Source organism: Gossypium hirsutum, chromosome A03 (genome assembly GCF_007990345.1).
Source record: "Gossypium hirsutum isolate 1008001.06 chromosome A03, Gossypium_hirsutum_v2.1, whole genome shotgun sequence".
In the NCBI taxonomy this organism is placed as follows: domain Eukaryota; kingdom Viridiplantae; phylum Streptophyta; class Magnoliopsida; order Malvales; family Malvaceae; genus Gossypium; species Gossypium hirsutum.
The window spans coordinates 94,265,560-94,279,653 of record NC_053426.1 but is presented as its reverse complement, the minus strand read 5'-3'; the positions used below and the strand labels follow the sequence as shown (position 1 = coordinate 94,279,653).

Sequence of the window (14,094 nt, the reverse complement as noted above, 5' to 3'; positions counted from 1 at the left end):
TCATGAACTTCAGCTACACATCTTCCTGAAGCTGTTTGATTTGTTGGTCATTGATCGTTATTGCTTGCAATCCTCTCGATGAACTCATAAGCCTCATTATAAGACTTAGACAAAATTGCACAATTCCCAGAAGCATCTACCATCAATCTTGTATATGCATTGAGATCATTATAGAATGTCTCCAACTAGATACAATGAGGAATCCCATGATGAGGACACTTACGAAGTAACTCCTTGAATCACTCCCAAGCCTCATACAAAGACTCGTCATCCAATTGTTGGAAAGTTGTGATCTCATTCCTCAACTTAACGTTCTTGCTAGGTACGAAATACTTAACCAACAATCTCTCTGCTAATTCTTATCATGTAGATATGGAACTTGGTGACAATGAATTAAGCCATTCTCGTGCTCGATCTCAACTTTAACCTCAGTGCGTCTTCAATCACACCGGCTATCTTGAATGAATCACTCACCTCCATAAACAATCGAGGATGGAGATGTGGATCTTCTGCAGGCATACTACTAAATTGGCCCACCGTTTGTAGCATTTGAAACATCACTGGTTTTAATTCGAATTGGGTTGTCTGAATATCTAGCCTTCTAATTACTGGATTTAACTCATTCAAAAGCTGCACAGCATATTATCTGATGCATCAATCCCTATCATCAGCAATGAGGATGGGATTTCGCTCATGATCGGCTTAATTACCTAAGTCTTGATTCTAATTTCCAAGTTCCATCTCGACTTGTTGAGTTGTTCGTTCACGTCTTCTTTGTCTGAAAGTTCACTAAATCTCAAGGTCTACTAAGAGTAAATCGATAATCCGATCTATGCTCATAAACCCCTAAAAAGAAACTCACAAAATTAAAAAGAATAAGTAAGTAATGTTAAAAGTAACCAAATTGAAAATAAATAATATCACAAAAATGACTATGGCAACAGTTGACGATCCCCTGCAACGGTGCCAAAAACTTGTAATGCTCGGGTTTGTGCAAGTATACACAGTCATTATCAAGTAATAAGTAAGTATAGAGTTATAGTCTTCACAAGGATTGCATTTGTGCTAAGCAAATTAATTTGTAAAATTATATTAACAATTTGATAAATAAAAAAACAATATAATTGAGACGTGATGAAAAATTAAGTATCTGAAACTAAATGCAATGATCCCTAATACAATTTATCCTAAGTATGCAAACTATATGAATGAAATAGATTTTAGCAGAATTAACACAATAAGCAACAATTATAACATAAATAAGCAAGGACAATTACTTTAATTAAACTCAAATTATTATCAACATGCTTATTAATATTCGGAAAAACATTCTATGGCAACTCGATCTTTCATGAGTTTGGAAACCACATTAGGTCCTTTCAGAATCCTTTACTTAGTAAATATGCATTTTACTGGTCCTTATTTAGTAACGGTTTCTTTGTATTCGTGTGAGGTAATAGGGACGTGTTAGGTTTGAAACAGTTTAATCACACAAATCTAAAAACTATGCAGATAACAGAGCCTGGTTAGGGTCGTTATGCAACCTACAATTTAATCGGGTTAGGATCTAAATTGAGCATGCACATTTCAATTATGTGTCCATTAACCATCGTCTGGCTAGGATCGCTCAGCTAATTCAGGTGCATTTCAATCACGTATGAAAGAAATAAAGACTTGATTTTAATTGGAAACATGATTGACTGAGGCACAAGTATTATAACCATGAATCAAATAAATATTATTCAATCAAAATAATCATCCTAGCTTAAATAAAATTAAGTTATCATTATTGTAAACAAGAACAGTAAAAACATAGCAAACATTCTTGAATTGAGTTAAAGAAAATAAAGATTAAACCCAAATCAAAGTGGTTGTCACCCAATACTCTAACTGACGAAGGCTCCTTCGTTCCTTCGCTTCACTCCTTTGCTGATGTCCCTCCAAGGTGGCCGACCAAGGGCACTTTAAGAGGCTAACTTGCTAAAAATTGTTATACAAAGATGATGATAGGCGTGAGGGCTAAGAGAGTTAAGAAAGGAGAGAATGATGAATGGGTGAGGGATGATTAGAAAAGTGAGAAATGGGGTCTTATTTATCGGTGAGGCAAGGGAGCTAGTTTGCTAAAAATAGGAGTGTCCATCTTTTGAGAATTCCTCCAAGGGTGGCCGGCCATGATTTGTGGAAATGTGGCTAATTTTTGCATGATTTAAGTGCCACACATCATCAGGATCAGGACTCAGTCAATTGCAAATCTCCGAGTAAATCTCTAATTTCTTCAGCTCTTCAAGGGCCTTGTGCAATTAAACCAAAATTAGATTTATAAACATCCACATACAACCGAATTTTTGTTTGACTTGGTCCTCCATTTGGATGGTTCTGTAATAAAAATAAAGCTCTCAGACCTGTCCAAAAATAATAGATAATTTAGAGGACTAAAGAAAATAATTTAACCACTTTAATTAATCAATTTACTTAATTAATTAAAACCCAATTTATTAATGAAATATATTAAAATAAATTATTAAATATAAATTTATATTTTATTATTTAATTTAATCATGCATGGCCCACTTTATAGTTTGAAAATATAATATGCTGAAATTAATATAAAAGAAGCCATTTTCTGCATGAAACTATATAGTAAAGCATAAAATCATATTTTAATAATTTTTGTGTCCCAATTTCATATTTTCATATATTTCATTAATTTATTAAGAAATTACATTTTTTTAATAAAAAATTTAAGTAAAAAGGTGAAGAATTATATAGGAAAAATCTATATATTTTTCAGTTTACAATGGCCTACCACACGGCCTATCACACGGTCCTGTGGCGTCGACAGATTTCAATTTTGGCTGCGCCAAATCCCCTTTTTTTGCATTTCAGGAACACACCTAGTATGATTTTGATGTCAAACCACACCCGAGCCTTTCAGAACTGCTAACGAACTACAACCCCCGAAGCCTTAAATCACCGATGGAATCCCAGCCGATCCTTGACCCTTGCCTAAATCGAGAGTAGCAAAACAAACCCTCTCATTAAACACTTAGCCGAAAAATGTTAAGCAACTAACAAAACAAACAAACTTACCGAATGAGGCAGTCAACGTTGCACAAAAATAATGAGACAGATTCAGAAAAGAAGTCGAAAAGAAGTGAGAAAGGGAGAGGTAGAATTTCGACAGAGGGGAGAAGGGAAAGAACGTTAGTTTTCAGTTTTTTTTTGGAAACAAGAAAATTTTGAAAAAAAATACAGAATAAAATCAAATTATCCTAAATCCCCCCTTTCTCTCCCACTAACCCACTAACATACAACATCCTCAGACTTCCTATTTGACTGAATATCTCTCAGTCAAACGAGCAAAAATAAACTCCAACGCTCACACAGGGAATTGAAGCAAAACCTCTACATAACACACAGACTCTCTTACCACTCGAACCAGCAGGAACATTCTTATATGGTTTTACAAATAATTTAATATAAGCCCACTGAGCAAGTATAAGGCTTAAGTTAGAAAAATACCAAAATTTGCCAAAGGTTGAACTTGAGACCTCTCATAGACTCCCAGAACACTTAACCACTGAAGCAGACAGATATTTGCGTTAGAATTATCCAGAAACAGAAATAGAATTATTGGGGCATTACAACTCTACCCCTAAAAGAAATTTCAACCGCGAAATTTACCTGATCAGAACAGATGAGGATATTGCTGACGCATCGAGTCTTTAGGTTTCCACGTAGCCTCCTCAGTGCTATGATTCTGCCACAGCACCTTCACTAATGGGATGGACTTCCTCCTCAGAACCTTAACATCACGATCTAGCATCTGAACCTATTCCTCCTCAAAGGTCAAATCCGGTCTAACCTCAATCTTCTCAACAGAAACAACGTGGGATGGATCAGACAGGTATCGCGTCAACATTGAAAACGTGGAAGACATTATGGATGCGGTTTAACTTTGGAGGTAACTCCAACTGATAGACAACTGGCCCCACATATTTCAGAATCTAGTACGGCCCAATAAATCTAGGGCTCAGCTTACCCTTACGACCAAACCTCAGAACCTTCTTCCACAGAGAGAACTTAAGAAAAAAATAAAATCCTCCACAGAATACTCAATCTCAAGCCTCATCAGATTTGCATACGATTTCTGTGTGCCAGAAGCCGCTTTCAGACGATCCCGAATCAGTATATCCTTGTCCTCAGTCTCAGAAACCAACTCAGGACCCAAAACTTGACATTCACCCAACTCAGGACAACATAGCGAATTGCGACACTTACGACCATACAATGCCTCGTAAGGTGCCATCTGAATGCTAGCCTAGAAGCTGTTACTATAGGCGAACTCGGCCAACGACAGATAATCCTCCCAACTACCTCATAATTCGATCACACAACTCCTAAGCATATCCACCAGTATCTGAATCACCCTCTCGGATTGACCATTTTCTGAGGATGGAACGCAATACTGAAGTCCAATCTCAAACCCACTTCTTCTAGAACATAGATGTAAAATGAGGATCTCTGTCGGAAATAATCGACACTGGAACCCCACGCGGTCTAACTATATAAAAAATATACAACTTCGCTAGCTTCTGTACAGAATAGTCAGTTCAAATAGGAACGAAGTGAACAGACTTGGCCAATCGATCCACGATGACCCAAACAGAATCCTTCTTAGTGGGTGTCAAGGCAACCCACTAACGAAATCCATAGTCACTCGTTCCTAAGGGAATTTTAATTGGCTACAGCAAACCCGAAGGTAACTGATGCTCAGCCTTAACCTACTGACATGTCAAACATCAAGCAATGAAGTCGGTAACCTCATGCTTCAACCCCGGCCACCAGTACAATTTTTGGAGATCGTGATACATCTTATTACTGCCAGGATGCATAGCGTAAAGACTAATATGCGCCTCCCTCAGAATCGACTGTCTCAGATCTGAATCATTTGGCACACAAATCTGACCTTGAAAACACATAATTCCATCATTATTCAATCTAAAATCTGTAGTAGTAGTACCACTCTCAACTTGACGGAACCACACACCCAAAGTCTCATCCATTAATTGTTTATCTCGAATCTGCTCAATCCAGGTCAGCTTAACCTGTAACTTGGCCAACAGACTCCCATCATCAAACAGACTAAGGCGAGCAAACATCGCCCTCAAATCAATCGTCACCCTACGACTCAGAGTATCGGCCACCACATTGGCTTTACCCAGATAATACTCTATCGTGCAGTCATAATCCTTAAGCAGTTCAAACCAACGACGCCGCCTAAGATTTAACTCTTTCTGAGTAAGGAGACTTGAAACTCGTGTGATCGGTATAGATGATACACCTCTCACCATACAAATAGTGTCTCCAGATTTTCAACGCAAAGATTACTGCAGCCAACTCGAGATCATACGTCAAATAATTTGTCTTACGTGTCTTAAGCAAACGGGATGCATAGGCTACAACTTTCCCCTCTTGCATCAACACACATCCCAAGCCAACATGTGATGCATCACTATATACCACAAACTCCTTGCTGAATTCAAACTATATTAGAATAGGAGCCTGAGTCAAAACAGTCTTAAGCTTTTCGAAGCTTGATTGTTGCGCATCTGTCCAAACAAATAGAACCCCCTTACGTAGCAGCTTAGTCAATAGAGCAGTGATCAAGGAGAAGCCCTCCATAAAACACCGATAATAACCCGCTAGACCCATAAACTACAGATTTCAAACATATTCTTGGGTAGTTTCCAATCCAACACATCCTCGATCTTTCCAGGATCGACTCGAATCCCTTCAATAGAAATTACATGCCCCAAAAAAGTCACTTCATGTAGCTAGAACTCACACTTGCTAAATTTCGCATAAAGTTGCTTCTCTCAAAGAATCTGAAGCACTACTCTAAGGTGCCCATCATGCTTATCCTCAGTCTTATAGTATACTGGAATGTCATCGATGAAGACCACGATGAACTAATCTAGATATGGCTGAAATATCCGATTCATCATATCCATGAATACAGTCAGTGCATTCGTCAACCCGAAAGGCATAACTAAGAACTTGTAATGTCCCTAACAAATTCTAAATGCGGTCTTATGCACATCCACCTCTTTCACTCTCAACTGATGATACCCCGAACGGAGGTTGATCTTAGAGAACATAGAAGCTCTTAGGAACTGATCAAATAAGTCGTCAATCCTCAAAAATTGATACTTATTCTTAATGGTCAGCTTGTTCAACTGTCGATAATCTATGTACATCCTCATGGTCTCATCCTTCTTCTTAACAAATAGTACCGGTGCTCTCCACGGAGACACACTAAGACGGATGACGCCACGGTCCAGAAGTTCTTACAGTTGAGCCTTAAACTTAGTGAACTCTTTCAGTGCCATACAGTAGGGAACAATGGACACCGGAGCTCTACCCGAAAGGAGCTCAATCCCAAATCCCACTTCTCGGTTAGAAGGTAATCTCGGTAATTTCTCAAGAAATACGTCTGAAAAATCCTTTACTGTTCTGATGTTCCCAAAGAAGAGTCCCCAGAACCAAAAACACTCACATAGGCCAAGTACGCCTCACACCCTTTTCGAACCAGATTCTCAGCCATCAACACGGAGATCACGTTAAACAAATAATTCTGATGCTCACCGATTACGACCACTTCTCTATCATCATCAGTCCTCAGAACGACCCTCTTAGTCGTGTAATCTAAACTAACTTGGTGCTTAACTAACTAATTTATGCCTAGAACCAGGTCGAACTCCCCAAATGGAAGCTCCATAAAATTTGCCAGAAATATCTCCCCTTGCACCTCTAATGGAACATCCTTATATAGTTTACTAACCTGAACAGGCTGCTCCAACGGACTTATCACGGTAACCTCACTAAAAGTACTCTCAACTGATAACCCCAGATTTTCGGAAACAGAATACGCCATATAGGAATGAGTAGATCTTATGTTTATCAGAGCAAAGTAAGGTACATCGAATATATGGAACGTACCGGTGTTTACGTTAGGAGTATTTCTGTCCTCTCATCAATGTGCAGCACAAACCAAAGTAGGTTGTCTCGTCTCGATCTAACCAGCACCTCTGCCCTGTGCTCTCTGTCCACGACCCAAACCGTTACCACCCCTAGCTTGTCCATGGCCTTTAGATGGCTACTGAACTACTTTCTGAGGCTATACAGTACCCGAAGCTGGATCTTGCATCTAACCTGTACGCTGTAGACACTATCTAATATGATGCTCAAGAGACCTAAATCTTAAACATGCCCCAATCTTCCTCCAGCACTCTCCCGGATAGCGTTTCCCATAATCTCTACAAGGCAGCATCCAACTGAAGCAGTAGAAGCCCCCACTCCTACTGACCCATCAGATCTGGCATTTTTCTTAGGTCTTTGTACAGAACTCGAAGGCTCTGAATCCCTCTTGTTCTTTCCTCTATCCCTGTCTCTATTTTAGCACTCCGCAGACTTAACATCCTCCGTTATCATTGCCTTCTCCATCAAAATAAAAAACTCACGCTCCCTCTGCGAAGCAATCAAAACCCTCAAATTATCCTTTAGGCCATCATCAAATCTAACACACCTCTCATACTCGGATGCCGCCATACATCGAGCATAGTGGCTCAGCCTCAGAAATTTAGCCTCATACTCAGCCACAGATCGATCATCTTGTGTAAGATTCAAGAACTCAAACCTGCGAGCATCGACATTACTGGCCCCCACATATTTGCTCTGAAACGCAGTCTTAAAGAACTCCCAAGTCAAGCGCTTAGGTTGTGTGCCCTTCTCAACTACCAACCACCACTAGTATGCCTCGTCACGAAGCAAGGAGTCTGCATCCTTCAGTTTCTGCTTGAAAGTACAGTCTAAGTCATCCATAATTCTCTCAGTGGCCTCCAACCAATACTCAGCCACATAGGGGTGACTCCTGTGACACCCCTAAATAACTCAGCTCCATTGGACCAGAGTCTTTCAGTATAGACCCTCGACCCCAGATCCAGGATTGGGTACAGTGACCCTCTCTAATATTCTCAGCATGGCTTGGGACAGTGTGTCGTCCCCAGCCAAATGACTCTAAGACTCAGTCCTAGTAGCAAGTGACGCAGGTGTCTCACTAGTGTCTAGGTACGGCATGCAGCCCAGAGATGAAGACTCAGTCTCACATCCACGGATACTTCGTGCGCTCATTGTAATTTCAGAGTTTATCTACATTAAGAATTTTATGCATCAGTTTTAGTTTTTTATTAGCAAAAATTTTATGTAATAATATTAGAAGTTCGGTAACATTTTCGTAAGTTTTAGTCTCTATTCGTTTCACTAAAGTTTCAGATAGTACTAACTATAGTTAACTATATACAGTATTTTAGAATAATCTATCTAAGTTTCAAAATACTTACAGGATCAGCGTCGGAGACTCGATGTACCATACACTTAACCAGAGTGTTTAAGATCATTTACAAACCAATTCTTTAAAATCAAATTTTGAAACCCAAAATCCACAATCGAGTTTTGCATCCTGCCTCTAATACCATTAAATGTAATACCCCGAACCTGGTCTAGACGTTATGATCGAATTCGAAATTGTCACATAAAATGGGTTGAAATACCATTGTCGTTAAGTTAAAACATTTCCAGTTCATTAGCCTTTATCGCTATTATTAGTTTTAAAGCTCTTTTTCATTTAATCACTTAGAGATACAACGTATTTGTAGCGGAAGCTTGTAAAAAAAGTCGTGTTTTGAAATCCGTTCAAGATTTTAAAAACCCTTGCATTTGGAAAACCATCATAGTTATAAGTAAAAACCAGAAACCCAAAACCAACGTCAAAATTTAAAAAAGGGTCCAGAAAATACAACCTCAATGCCAAAACTTAATAACCCAAAACCAAAATAAAATAGTAAAGTAGGTGGTCACCGTCGAGTCCTCCGCTGCACCGATCCACCTAAGACTGTAATTACCTGTACAGACAAATAGAGAATGGGTGAGTTTATGTAAACCTAGTGTGTATCCCCAACAAAATTCAGCAGGTTCACATATAGAATATCACAAATTAGATAGATTCATAATCGAGCCTGGGCCCATGTTAGATACAGATACAGATTCTGGCCTGAACCCCATTTTAGATGCAGACACAGTTATAGAGATGCAAATCATATATTAGAATCCTACCCCATCCTCTACACACTATCTCTGTCTATCCCTACACACTATGTGGGGTTTAAAACACCCATCCAACCCTACATACCATTCTTTACCGATGTGGCACATATCAGATATAACGCAGCTGTGCTGCCAGATATGAGGCATAATCTGCCTTTTAGAACACTTCTTCCAATATATATATATCATCCCACCCCAATCACAGTAACAGAACATGCATACAGAATTAACAGATAAATCATGTTTAACATGCTTTCATAAACAGATAATAAATAAACAAACATAGGCATGCTCATAAGCATATTTTAATCTAACAGTTCACTTGGTTTTAGGTTTACATAGCATTTATCAGCCCTATGGTAGGCCCACAGTCGACTAGGACAACTCGTACGAACCTACTAAAAATTTCAGAATAATTAGCCCACATGCCCGTGTAGCCTGCTCGTGTGGGCCCACACACTTTGATTGGTCTTACCTGTGTGGATCACATGGCCTAGCCCAGTTACCACATACCCGTGTGGCGTGCCCGTGTGAGCCCACACGTCCACACTCCAGACATCACACGGTCGTGCCTTGCATATGGCCTGGCCTTCGTCGATCACACGGTCGTGTCGTCGCACACAGCCTGCCACACGGCCGTGTGGCGTCGACAGATTTCAATTTTAGCTTTCGTTGAATCCAATTTTTCCACATTTCGTGTACACACGTGATATGATTTCGATGCCAAACCACACCTGAGCCTTTCAGAATCACCAATGAACAACAACCCTCGAAGCCTTAAATCACCGATGGAATCCCAACCGATCCTTGACCTTCGCCTAAATCGAGAGTAGCAAAACAAACCCTCTTGTTAAACACTTAGTTAAAAACGTTAAGCAACTAACAAAACAAACAAACTTACTGAATGAGGCAGTCAACGTTACACAAAAATAATGAGACGAATTCAAAAAAGAAGTGAGAAAAGGAGAGGTAGAATTTCGGCAAAGGGGAGCAAGGAAAGAATGTCAGTTTTCAATTTTTTTCGGAAACAAGAAAATTTTGAGAAAAATAGAACAAAATGAAATTATCCCAAATCCCCCCCTTTTTCTCCCACTAACCCCCTAACATACAACATCCTCAGACTTCCTGTTTGACTGAAACTCTCTCAGTCAAACGAGCAAAAATAAACTCTCATGCTCACGTAGGGATTCAAACACAGAACTTCCACACAACACACAGACTCTCTTACCACTCGAACCAGCATGCTCATTCTTATATGGTTTTACAAATAATTTAATATAAGCCCACTGAGCAAGTATAAGGCTTAAGTTAGAAATATACCAAAATTTTCCAAAGGTTGAACTTGGGACCACTCATAGACTCCCAGAACACTTAAGCACTAAAGCGGACAGATATTTGTGTCAGAATTATCCAAAAATAAAAATAGAAATATTGGGGCGTTACAAATTATTTTGTTCTACACCCGTTTAACTTACAACTCTATCACTTTTCTGAGTTTTACTGTTCTATCGTAGAAACATCAGTTTAGCTCTATACTTAGCTAAAATTAAGTTATTATCAAACAATCATAATCGGTATCGATAGCTTGTAAAGTATACAGAGATTTCTTACTCAGAATGTCTATAACCATATTCGTTATTTTCAAGTGATATACAATTGTCAAATTATAACCGTTCAACAATTCAAGTCATATATGCTATCTCAAAGTCAAATCTTTCTGCAACATCAGATACTTCAACTTTTTATAATAGGTGAATATATGACATTTTTCACCAAACAAGTAATGTTATCAGATTTCAACATAAAAACAATAGTTGCCAATTTTAGATCATGTATCGGGTAATTCTTTCCATGTGGCATTTAATTGTCTAAAAGTGCAAGCTATTATTTTGCCTTACTACATAAAAACAAAAGTGCAGGCTAGTCCTGTTCAATAGTGCAGTACTGTAATAACAAATTCCTTATCCGATTTAGGCTGAACCTGAATTAATATTTTGATGAACAGAGCTCCCAACTGGTCAAAACTTTACTAACATTTGTTAGTCCATTCAAATCTTACATCTTTCTATAATAACTATGTCATCAATGTAGCTATTTTAATTATTAACATTGAAGCTGTGAGTTTTTCCAAAGCCACAACCATCAGATAGATCTAAAACCATAGTGCATTAATATAACTGACATTTCAACCGTATAGATAAAGCAACACTTCAATATCAATAGTGTACCTCAAATTAAAATAGGAAGAATCGAAAGTGGCCCTTATAATAACCAATGCAGTAATTCAGTTTCTATAATCTGTAATCTCTATCACCAAATTTCATGATCGAGTCAATATTTTTAACGGTAATAAATGTAATTACCTCCAACAAATGAATATCTTTCATAGATAAACCATGTCTGAATAATAAATATATTGATGATATCTCAGAGAAAATTCAAAAGGGTAATATCACGCATACTCTGTAACGCCCTGATTTTTGGGCCTGGAAGTATTGGGCCTTGAGTCTGGGTTCGGGTGGAAAATGGCCCGAATAATTTGGATGTTAATATTATTTTCTATGTTTAGTTTAGTAATTAAATAAATTACGAAGGGTTTATGGTGTGGGAAAAAAAGGCCCAAGAGTAAATTTAATTCGAGGTAATTCCAGAATTTTAATTTTGGGAGAGAGGGTTCTCGCGATATGGGCTTTTAAAGTTGAGGTGGTAAAATAGGACACAAATAAGGCCTTGGTAAAGTGGCAAGGTGGCGCCACTAAGTTCCTAAAAAAAATGGTGTCTGGGAAGGAATTAAAGGTCCAGGGTTCAAGTTGCAAGGTAGGCATATTGTTATTTTTTTTAGGCATGTGCCGGGCATGTGATCACTTAAGTGAATTTCGGCAAGGGCCTTAGGGAGGTTGGGCCTATTGTTTTAGTTGATATTAGGGTCAGGTTCTTTTCTTTTTCTGTCTTGGAGAATTAGGGTTAGCCTCCTATAAGCTTTCACTGTCATTCATCCTTTCTGAGTTCTCACAAAAGCTGAAAACGCAAATTCCTTCTCCTTGGTGTCGATTTCTTCTTCCTCTCTTTTTCCTCCATTTTATTTCTTCTTTTTTGATTTTTATTCTAGCCAAAACCTTCCTTCTAATCACCTTACTCACCTCCTCTGTCGATCTCATCCTCCACAAAACCTCCATTGCGGATTGCCATAAAAGTCGAAATCCCGAAAGCTCACTTCTTGTGCCGATTTCTCCAACCCAAAATCCTTCAGTTATTTTTGTTCTTTTTGATCAAATTTCATCTTCTCTAAACCCTTAGTATCTGTCGGAAACATTACTTTAAAGTTATAGCCTCAAATCGTCATCTTCTTCGTCACTTAAAAAGCCGAAATACCATAGATTTAGGGACTTATAGCCGAAACTTTAGATCTCCTGGATTTGAGGTCTACTATCATTTAGAGGATAGATCTGTAGCAGATCTGCGTAGAAATCAAAAAGGAATAAGTGGTAAGTGCTCATCACCTTAGATCTAGTCTTATTTTACAATTTAGAAAAGCCGAAGTCCCTAAAATCTAGGGAGGCTGTCGATTTGGGCATAGGGCTTTAAGGGTCTTTAACCAAAAATTTCTTTTGGTGATTAGTGTCTTCTAGAGGTTTGATCGAAGGCTTGGATCTTTGGAGCAACTAGACTTGGACCTAGTCATCGGTTTTCGGCAAAAAGGTAAGATTCTAAAGGCTTTAGGGGCATGGTTCGAATATGGGTAGGTGAATATTAGGATTGGTTGTTGTGGGTTGCAATCTAAGAATTGTGGTAATCAATTGTAGGACATCATAAGGGATCTCAGTAGCAGTCGTCGCAAAATAGGTGTGTATCGAACACCCTCTCATAGTTCAATTCGGCAAAAGCCGAAATGCCAAAATTCCGGCATTTCGTGGGCTTGTGAGTGTGCAAGTGCTCACAAGATGTTTAGAAATCATTAGATCTGAAATCGCAAGTGGTAAGTTAGTTGTGTGTGAAGTTTCGTGCACTTCGATAATTGGGCCTCGATAGGCTAAAACTGGGCCCACTGGGCTTACGGGCCCATATGGGTAAATAATAAAAATATATAATATGAAAAAATAGGCAATAAGTATGTTCTGTTAGACTGTAGAATCGAAACTGCTTAAACTGGTAAACTGGTCATAAAACTTAAGTTAAATGGGCTTAAATTGCTAATGGACATTGTAGGGCCCATTAGGGGTTTTAGGGCCCAATGGCTAAAATTGTGAAATTGAGACAAATAAATTATTGCGATGACAAATGGGCTAGTAAGGACCGTAACATTCATGAGAACCCTTAAAACTGATAAAATTACTGAAATACCTTTATAGGTGGAAAATTTACAGATTTACCCCTAGGAGTAAAATTACTAATATACCCCTAGGGTTAAGGTTGACCTGAATGCATGTTTGACTGTTACTATTTACTGCATGCCATGTTATTATTATCTGATGCATGGGACTGGGTTATTGATGGAGGAAGTACTGAAAGTGGCTTGTCCACGTACTGGAGGCTCTGCCTCAACTTACTGATATCTGAGCAGCAATGCTGCAACTGTGGAGTGTAGGGCTGGGTAGGTTGAGCTATTCCCCACATGGAGTGTAGGGCTGGTACGGGTGGAGTGTAGTGGTTGGTTATAGGTTGGGTTGGGCTTGCATACACGAATATGTCTGTTCTGTTCTAGAATGGGTCTATGGGCCATACTGTTATCTGAAAAGGGGCTAAGGCCCAGTTTACTGTATTCTGAAAAGGGTTTCGGCCCAGTACCCGCTGTTATCTGAATAGGGCTTAGGCCCAATGGGCTTGAGCTGACTTGGGCTTTGGATGGGTTTTCCATACACACTAAGTTTTCCAAACTCACCCCCTTTCTCTTCCATCCTTGTAGGTGAGCCCTAGTTGGTGGACTTGGAG

The 14,094-nt window shown here is 38.9% G+C and overlaps 1 non-coding gene across 1 annotated transcript; it reads left to right on the top strand.

The window, feature by feature from the left end:
• Window positions 1–201: 201 nt before the first annotated feature.
• LOC121225527 (small nucleolar RNA R71) lies at window positions 202–308 on the top strand. The gene has a single exon (XR_005923392.1). It is a non-coding gene; the product is annotated as a small nucleolar RNA R71 (small nucleolar RNA).
• Window positions 309–14,094: the final 13,786 nt, after the last annotated feature.